Genomic DNA, 10,394 nt, shown 5'->3' with positions numbered 1-10,394 from the left:
CTCCCGAGCCCCCTGACGCTCCCTGGACTCCCGGGATCAGGGGTTTATCAGGGAGGAGCTTGGTGGAGCTTCTTGTCCGCACTCGAAGCCTTGTCCCTTGTAGAAACAGAAAATATCATAACGGACATGTGTACACCCGCCACCAGATGTGACAAGTGCAGCGTCCTGACTCTTGGCTTCCTCTCTCATCCTAGGAAAAACCCTGAAATTCCCACGGCCCCCACTCGCTCCCGCCACTGTCCTCGCCGTCCTCTGGAGAGGGGCCACTGTCTGGGAGTCGGTTTGTGATCAGAACACCTTCGCCTGCTCAGGGCGCTCAGTCTCAGCCTGAGTTTTAGATGCTGTCCCCAGTGTCCTCCTTAGAGCCTGCAGGTCCCAGGGTCAGATTTTCCATCCCCCCTGAATCCCGAGGGTCATCCTATTACATCTCTAGACGTCACTTCCCGTCTGTTTTTTATCCTGCCTCTTTCCAGAACTCCTGTTTTCCAGATGTGGTCACCCCTGTTTCTGTCTTTATTGCTCCCAGTGTTTCTATTTTCTTTTACTGCTTCCAGGAGGTTCTCAACCGACCTTCTGATTTGCCTGCCTGTCCCTCGGCTGTCTGTCCGCTCTCCTATGAACCCGAGCAGTTTCTTCTTCATGTCCGTGAAACATTTTTCTTACCCAATATTTCCTTTTGGGTCTCCATTTATAGTCTCTCATTCTTTCTGCTTCACTAGAATCTGCTCTGATTAATTGAAATCGTGGTTGTCTGCTCCCGAGCCCTGCTCTGGAGGGAACTTGTAATCTGGTTTGCTTTTTCCTTTGGAAATAACTATTCTCTTTGGATGGTTTCCCTTGGCCCCCGGGTGCCTCTTCTTGGGGTGCTGGGGCCTCCATCCTGCTGTGGGGAAAGGGCCCTGGGCCTGGCCGGCTCGGCCCGGGTGAGTAGACGGCATCCACGCAGGGGGGTGGCCGGGGAGGACAGCGAGCCTGGGGAGGACGCCCTGCTCAGCCTGCCGCTCGGGGTCCCGGGCTCCCCACAGAGCTGCAGGCCCCGCTGCTTCTCAGCTCCGCTCCATGGCCGCTGGCCCCTGGGGCCTGAGCCTCTGCGGGTGGGGGACCCCCGACTGTCCCAGGCCCTGACAGAAACCCTCCTTCCATGTGTTGGTTGTTCCCAAACAAAGTGCATAAAGGTTGGAGTTGCACTTCTCCCAGCCTGTGTCTTGCCTTCTCACTTTGTTTATGGTGTCCACTTTATATGGGAATTTAAAAGTTTAATGTTAAATTCATATCAGTATTTTGCTTTATAGGCTGTGCATGTATCTTCAAGAAACATTTCCTTAATATAATGTTATTAAGATACTTTCTTAAATTTTATCCTAAATCTCTCACAGTTCTCTTCCTGTTGTCAGGACTCCCGTCCATGTGGGGCAGGTGCTGTTGTTTTTTGCTTTCTCACCTGTGCTCTGAGGGTCTCTGCCCCCCGGGCATTCCCTGTGCCCCTGACGTGCCCACCTCCTGGAGGCAGGTGTGGGACACACGTCAGGTCCGCCAAGCGTCCGGGAGCAGGAGTGACGTGTGCACCGGGTGGGGGGAGCTCAGAGCCGGAGCCCCCCACCCCCGGACTCTGCTCTCATCTGGCTCCGGCAGAGGCTGGGGTCCCCCCGGCTGCGCAGGAGGCTGCGTTGGCCTGAGGCACCCGTGAGGAGGGGGAGGGAGTGGCAGGGAGCTGGAGGTGTGGCTGGCGTGGCCCCTTTTGGGGAAGGACACTGCGGGGGTCCTGGGGTGCTGGAGGGAAACTGCACTTTAACCGCAGGGTGCAAGGAGCTGGCTTGGAGGAGACGATTCGATACAGTGTTTACCTTAAATAAGCCAAGATGCGTCCCCTGAGGATGCAAGGGCCCGAGGATGGCAGTCGTGCAGCTGAGTGTGAGCGGGCAGGTGGGAGGCAGCTGAGGACCCCCCTCAGCAGCCCATTTGCCCAGCGCCAGCACCACGGGGTCACAGCCATCCCAGCCACTCAGGGGCCCAGAGCCCACGGACCCTGGAATACAGCCCCCCAACAGGCTTCCCCCTCGGAGACATGAGCAGAAATCCAAACCCAGCTTCTGTGCCCGAGTTTCCAGCAGGTGTTGGCTCTGGGTGATCGCGGCAGGGGGGTGGACACCTGGCTCTCCTTTCCTATTAGATACAAACCATTAGCCTGGTTTCCTCCACAGCCAGGTGGGTTAAGAATGGATGACGACAAAGCTCAGTTATACGTTTAAGTGAAAACAAACAAGCCCAAAAATTGCAATGTTCTGGGATGAGGAAAAAGTCATAACCATGAACACGGCCAGGTACCGGTGCACGCACACGATTGCATTTGGTTTGCATCACTCTGCAAGGCTGACACCCTTGCCACCCCATTTCCAGATGAGACACTTGTTAGCAGAAACTTCAGAGTCAGAATTTCAATTCCGCTTGGTCTGACCCCAAATAGGGATAACTCTCAGGCCATCTTACCTTTCTCATCCCTGGCAGATTTGGGGTGCTCCAGGGAACCCACTTTAGGAAACACTTGAATTAGCCTCATTACATAATAAAAGTCTTAAAAGAGAAGCTCTGGGCAGTTTAACTTCACGCTACTAAATTGTGTTCAGAAGCTGCCTGCTCGATTTCAAATCTGCAGGTGTTTGCTGATGTTTTCTCATGTCATGGGGGGGGGGGGGATCAATGTTTCTAAGTGTCCCAGGGCTATTTCAGAGGCAGTGCGCTGTCCTTGCTGTTTATTAGCATAACGTTCCATCCGGTGGCCATGGACAGTGCACTCATCTGATGCTTTCCCCTGTCTGCCTTCTGCCTGCTCAGCCTGCTGGGGCACATCTGCTCCCCCAGAGTGGTTTCCCTCTGCCTCATTCTGCTCCGTCTCCTTGCTCTGTCCTGGGGCCCCGGGGCCCATCGTGGCTGCCCCTGGCTCCGTGTCGAGCCCTGGGCTGATGTCACTGAGTTTCTCCTCGCTGCCGCATCCTCCGTGGCGAGGTGGCCGGCCGCCCTTGCGGCAGCGTTCCCAGTCCCCGCATTGCAGCTGTGCACTCACCTCCAGCCACACTTGTCGCTCATCTCTGCCGTCTCCGGGGCAGCTGGAGTGATTGATCCTGTTGCTGAGTGTTCTCGTCTGCTAATGCTGCCAGAATGCAAAACACCAGAAATGGATTGGCTTTTATGAAAGGGGGTTTATTTGGTTACACAGTTACAGTCTTAAGGCCACAAGTGTCCAAGGTAAGTCACCAACAACTGGGTACCTTCACTGGAGGATGGCCAATGGTGTCCAGAAAACCTCTGTTAGCTGGGAAGGCACGTGGCTGGTATCTGCTCCGGAGTTCTGGTTGCAAAATGGCTTTCTCCCAGGACGTTCCTCTCTAGGCTTCAGCTTCTCTCCAAAACGTCACTCTCAGTTGCTCTTGGGGTGTTTGTCTTAGCTCTGTGGAGCAAAAGTCTGCTTTCAAAGGCCGTATCCAAAATGTCTCTGTAAGCTGAAGCTCCTCTCTCAGTTCCAGTGCATTCTTCAAAGTGTCCCTTTTGGCTGTAGCTCCTCTTCAAAATGTCACTCTCAGCTGCACTGAGTTCCTTCTGTTTGTCAGCTCATTTGTATGGCTCCAGTGATTTAATTTAGATCCACCCTGAATGGGCGGAGCCACACCTCCATGGAAATTATCCAATCAGAGTCATCACCCACAGTTGGGTGGGGCGCATCTCCATGGAAACACTCAAAGAATTACAGTCTAATCAACACTGATAGGTCTGCCCACACAAGATCGCATCAAAGATAATGGCATTTGGGGGACACAATACATTCAAACCGGCACCCTGAGAATAGCAGTATCGACGACACATGTGGCCCAGCCTGGTCCAGGCACTGGGGCCCGTGAACTCGTGGGATCTGGGTGGTTCCTGAGATGGTGAAAGTGTAAAACTATACGTGAGGATAATGGCTGCTCCTCCTGGTTTATGTAGGGGACCGAGGCGCGGAGGACAAGGCCTTGCGGATGGGCTGGCCCACAGGTGGCCTGAGCAGGTGCAGCGAGTCGGCCTCTGGTCTCTGACTCTGCGGCACGGAGCCGGGCCCCTTGGTCTGTCAGTTTTTCCTCCACCTGCTCATTTCCTCTCTAAGTGGGCGACTTCACCCCCTTTAGGACTACTGCGATTACAGAAATGCTGGGTTTTGGCTTTATCACCCTTTTCTGTGCTTTCTGTTTTACGTTTCCTGTTTCTTCTCTATCTTTCATTATAGTCCTCAAGAGTCACTTGCCTTTTGTGCTATTTGTCACTTTGAAACATTACTGATAATTTACCTTTTGTTATCTTCAATTATAAACCAGCCTGTGTTCAAGACGGTGCTGCAAGCCATGCTTGCTTTGAGTGCATCCTCTGCTCCAAACACACAGCAGGGCTAATAATGTGCAAAAAGTGAAAATAAGAAGTATAAGAATGCTGCAAAAATCAGCAACAAGCAACACACGAAAGCAAGATAGATGTCTTTGTGGACCAAAGCAGAACTCATACTGGAGGGCAGTGCAGGCTGAAGTTGGGGGGCTGGTGCCCCGAATCTGGAGGTGGGTGCGAGCTGCCAGGACTTGGCGTTCCGGGAGGGAAGGGCCTAACAAGTGCTCCCCAGAAGAGGGGTCCAAGCAGCTTGCTGTTTGCAGTAACAGCCAGAGAGAGGAGAGGCAGACCCTGGCCTGGGGCTTTGCTCCCCGAGTCTGCTCACCGAGGGCGGGAGAGAAGGTCAGGCTCACGGACAGGGCCAGGGTCAACACCCCCCATTCCCACAAACTGCAGCGGCCCTGACATGGCCCGGAAGGCAGGTGTTAATCTGGGGTCCTCGGCTCTCTGGGGACACAGCCGGCAGCAACCCCAAAACACGAGTCAGGAGGGGCGAAGGGGGAGAGGAAGAGAAGGCACCCCCAAGCTCCACTCATGATGCCTCTGCAAACCACTCCAAAGTGCATTAGGGAAAATGACACACAAAAGAAAACCATGAACTCAATCCTCAGGAGATGCCTTCACTCCAAGAAAAATAAAGTTAGTAGAACCATGTGGAAAAGGGCTGTAAAAATCTCTGTCCATCTGGTTGAAATGAAAAAGAACCAATTAGAAATACTGCAAATAAAACCTATTGCCATTGGAATAAAAAGAAACCATCTCAGTTGACGAGGAGCACAAGGTCATGTTCACGGGAAAAGGAAGGACTTGTCAGCACTAGGGAGCCCAGAAACTCAGCTCAAATCAAAGCTGTGGGATTCAAGTCCAAGAAAAACCTATTTTAGTGGATAGAGAAAGATAAAAATCTGAATTTTATGATGCTAATATTACATTTACATCAAGTGTAAACAGTATCAATAAAAGGCATCATTGAAATAATATTTTCCCTTTAATTTACTAATATCAGATTGTCAGCATAAATTCTAATTATTGACGATACAGAATTGTCTTTTGTCACAGCTGGTTTTTGTGTTCATAAGTAATTATAGATGTATATGTGTGTATATGTATCTACATCACATGCACATGTACATATATACATGTATATGCACAAACATACACTTACACATACACACTTTTCTCTCTCTGAATAGAAGGAATTTATTTAACTTACGTGGAGTATCAACCCCAAATTATTCTCAAATATTGCATTTGATGCATTTGCTTCAAAAAAGATCAATTCTAAAACTTGAACAATTAGACTGACAGCAGACTTCTCCTTGCCAGCAACAGTTGCCTGAAGATGGAGAATCATCCTTGAGAAAGAGGACACGTGCTCGTTAGCCTTCGTGCTTCTTCCTCCGTGTGGGGCTGACACCAGGAGCTACTGGGCCCCTCTCTGACTTTAAGGATGTGCGGAGAGCCGGGGCCCCTGTTTCAGCCTCTGCTCAGCCTCCCCTTCTGGACATTTTGTCTCCTGGTTGCTCGTACCTCTATTCTCTGAATTCACCTTCTTTGTTGCTTTATCTCTTCTTTTGAAATCTAAGACAATTTTGTTTATTTTGCTTAACTTCTAAAATAGCAACTTTTTTTGCATCATTCAATATATGCCATTTTCTTCACTATGTTTAAAAAATTGTCAAGTATGTTTTACCTTCCTGAGATGATTATTCCCTAAGTTTGAGACTTCTGATAGTTTTCCACTAATACCTCATGACACTTTCTGCCTGAAGTCCTCAGTCTTTGGTTTTGGAAGTTGGTCTGTCCTTCTCCGTGGAGGGAGATCACTGTATTCCAGGATTGGAGATGGATGTGGGCTCCAGCTGGGCAGTCAAAGCAAGGGGGAGAAGGAAACGTGTAAATGTTCTCCCACTTTCATTTGCTGGAGCGGGGAGTTAGGTGGTGAGTGATGGGGGAGCGAGCTCTCGAGCTGGTCTCGTGCAGTGAGCAGGTTGAAAGCCGGTTTCGGTTTCCAGATGCCCCAGCGTTCCAGGCGTCCCAGGTACAGGCCCCAGCCTGTGCAGTGCTCTGTGCCAGCAGCCCCTGAGTTGCTCTCACTCCCTTCTCGCAGCTGCCAGGGCACCAGGGCCTGAGGAAAATGTGGCACCAAGTGAAGCAAACTGCCCAGCAGGCCGAGGCCCCGCCTGGCTCGCCACTCCCTGGCTGGAGACAGCTTTCTCCCCATTTACGTCTTCACTGGAGAATTTGCATCCTGCAGGTGGTGAGCCGTGTGTCTGAGGGTTTGTGGGTGTATATCTAGGCAGAGGGATGGCCGTGGGTTTATACACAGCCTGGCATATTGCTTATTCTTAAATGAAGACAGAAAGACCAATTGCTTTCCTAATCGGAAATGAAGATCTCTTCTCAACATCGCCTGGGAAAGAGCCGCTCCCGGCCGCTTTATCTCGGCATTGCAGGAAAAGTGCGAGGCCGAGGAGCTGGCAGAGAAAGCAGCTCAACTCTCGATATCTGAGGCTACAGACTCCCACTTGATTTTATTTTAGCTTCTCACTGGCTTTGCCCTGCATGGGAAAGGAGAGTGGTGAAGGCCGTCTCTAAACGTTCTTAATTTCTCTGGGCACTAAGGCAAGAGCAGGCTTTAGGGACTCCAGAAACCCCTAGACCTCTGAGAGACAGTGGTGACTTTCATAAATTAGCGCTCCATTTGCTGTGGGTGGTACCCCGTGTGCTCTTCCCTGTTGCCATGGATACAGCCCGGAGAAGCTCCAGGGACCCCACGGCCGCGTGTCCATCTCCATTATAGAGAGCGCTGCTGCCGATTCCCAGGCGGCGGTGGGTCTGCAGGCCGGCAGCGTCCTACCGCCTCCTTTCTCTGGCTTTTCCAGACACAGGATGCTCCGTGGAATGTGTTCACACAGGATTTGTGCTTGAATCCAGGCAAAAGTGGACGTTGCCTGAATGAGGTTACATCCACCAGGGGGGAGCCTGGGGGCAGCTCCGGAGCCAAGCCCCTGCCTCGTGCTCACTGCCGGGCTTTGTCAGGTGCACTCTGTAGGCATTTGCTGAATGAATGAGTGAATTAATGAGGGAGCAAGGGGAAAGGCCTGGTCCTGAAGGTGGCTTTGGGGTGGTCAGCAGCCCTCACCGTCAGGCAGGTGGAACCATGTGCACCCGGACGGTCCTCGAGCGTTGTCCCTTCCTGGTCCTCCCCTGCCCCAGCCCCTCCGGGCGGCACGCGGCCACTTCTAGGGCCGTCCCCGGGAAGGAGGGGGCAGAGCCAGCCCTGGAGTCGGCACTGATGCTCGGCACCAAGTGTGTGTGTCGAAGCCGGGACAATGGCCTAAAAACCAAGATGGCTTTGATTTGCCACAGCCACGCATCTGAGAGAGGAGAGGAATTCTTTTTGACTCTAGGAAAATGTTTCTTAGAATGTCAGAACCAGTGTGGCCTACCCAGAGGAGCTGGATGCGGAGGACAAGGCAGGGCTGAGCTCTACGCGTGGAGGGAGGGGGTGATGGGCGAGTGGGGGGACCAGACCGCGTGCAGCTGCTCCTGGTCAAGAAGGCGTTCTGTGTGTGTGTGTGTGTGTGTGTGTGTGTGTGTGTGTGAAAATCTCCCAGCTAGGACTGAGGATCTGGGGGGAAATTTAGAAAGGGTGATACATCACCACGTCTCAGGGGGCTTCCCTGGGAACTCAGGGTCCAGTTCAATGTTAAAAAAACCAACGATCTAATTCACCATGCCAGAAAACATACGATCATCTCAACCCATACACTCAAAGTTGACAAAATTCAACACCCATGATTAAAAAACAAACAAAAACTCAGCAAAATGACGATAGAAAGGGGATTCCTTAAACTGATAGAAAGCATTAAAAACCTCCAGTTGCCATCATAGCTAACAGTGAAAGACTAACATCTTCCCTTAAAGACGGGAAACAAGACTAGGACGCTGTCTCTCACCAGGTCTCCAACACACTCCTGGAATCCAAGCCAGTGCAATACCAGACAAGGAAATAAAGAGATTGATTCATTGATCTTCATGAAAATTAGGAACTTCTGTCTAGAAAAGGACATCTTCAAGAGGGTGACAAACAAAGTCACAGAGCAGGAGAGGATTATTTGCAATATGTGAAACCAACAAGCAATAAGAAAATCTCTGTCTATCTAATAACAGAAATAAGGGCAGAGGACACGAAAAGGCCCCGCAAACAAGTTGGCATCCAAATGGGCAATAAGCCCAGGAAAAAGTTCTTGATCTCAGGAGTTCTCCAGAGCACACAAATTAAAATTACACTGGTCTGCCAAATTGCCAAAAATTGAAAAGACTGACAATCCCAAGTGTTGGTGAGTGTTCGTGGCATCTAGAACTCTCTTCGGGTACAGGAGTAAATAGATACGGCCAGACTGGGGAACTGTTGGCAAAGTCCACTAAAGCTCTGCTCATACATACGTCCGACCCAGCACATCTATCCCATGCATGTACCCAGTGAGGAGGCTCCAAAGCCATAACGCCATCATTTCAATAGCCCCAGACTGATAACAGCCCGGTGTCCACCAGTGCTGGAGTGGATAAGTGCGGGTGACTGAGCTTGTACCTCGACTTACCAGGCCTGGGCCAGGGGACCTGATATCACCCCCTGGGGAGGGTAGTAGGTACGGGCGTGAGTGCCCTCTGCAGCCCCCCCGAGCCTGGGGAGCGAGGTCAAGGCAGCTCCCTTTTCCTCACCCAAAATGCCACTGGCAGGGGAGGCTTGCCGGAGGAAACCGCCTTTCTCCCAACTGCCCTTTCCCCACTTCCTTATCTTACCCACTCACTCCCTGGTGCCAAGGCCACTCCTGCCACCGCCAGCGCGCATGCACCGTGGCCAGAACAACCCCCGCCCCGCTGCTACGGCTCCTGAATCCTCTCAGAACCAATCCTAGCCCCTCTCCCTTCAGCATTGCCATTTTAGGCTACTTCACCTCCTTTCCAGCCCTGCCCCTCTTACCAGCCTATATAACCTGTAATCACCCCTGAATAAATCTCTTTGGCGCATACTCCTACTGGATGAAGAGTGTCTTGTCCCTATCGCCGCCCTCCATACCTTGCACGCCTCCCGCCGAGGACCCCGGCCACGTCCTCCGCCTCGCCCTCGCCTCCGGGAAAGAGCCCCCGCCGCCGGTACCCTTTAAGCAGCTCCGAGAGCTGAGGGCTCAGCTACCGGCCGCCCCTCCCCCTAGAAGCAGTAACCGCGACCGCAGATAAGGACAATTTTGCATATTTGTATGAATTACTGTACAGAAGTGAAGAAGGTAATGGTGCAATAGGCAACAACCTCAAAACCAGAAAAATTAATTTGGAGTTTAAGAATGTAGCCACAGAGACTAGGTACAGTATGACCTCATTTATATTAAATGCTAGAAAATGCTATGCAGAGAGTTTGAAAGAGTAGGAAACGTGGGTGTGTGGGAAACTGAATTTTCCATGCTGCCTGAGGCATATCTAGGGTGGTGGCTGAGAATGCTGAGCTGCAGGCCTGCATAGAATGCCATGCAGGCCCGCCCTGTAAAGATGTGTAACTTGTAACTAACTTGTAACTATGATGATGAATGTAAACACCTGATGTAAGTCTTGTGACTATGACGATGTACACCTGATGTAAGTCTTGTGCCTGACGTTCCTGATGTAAACAAGATGTACACACCTGATGTGAATGCATCTGATGTAAACGTAGGTATCTGGTGGGCTCTCCTGAGCCCGAGGATCTTTAGCATATGCACGTGATCTGCTCTAATAAATAGCTGGAGCAAAAATGCATTGGCGTCCACTCGCCCTGGAGGCAGCGGGCCCCCTGCTCCCTTAACTCTTAGCTTTGTGTGCGTGTCTCATTCCTGCGTTGCCCTGTCAGCAATATGGGTGGCCTACATTTGAAGAGACCCTCGTCTCCCTGTTGATTGTCAACCGACGTGACACAGCACAGCCAGGAGACGCGCACACGGTGCCGT

This window comes from Choloepus didactylus, chromosome 8 (assembly GCF_015220235.1).
Source record: "Choloepus didactylus isolate mChoDid1 chromosome 8, mChoDid1.pri, whole genome shotgun sequence".
Lineage (NCBI taxonomy): Eukaryota > Metazoa > Chordata > Mammalia > Pilosa > Megalonychidae > Choloepus > Choloepus didactylus.
This window is presented reverse-complemented; position numbering follows the sequence as displayed.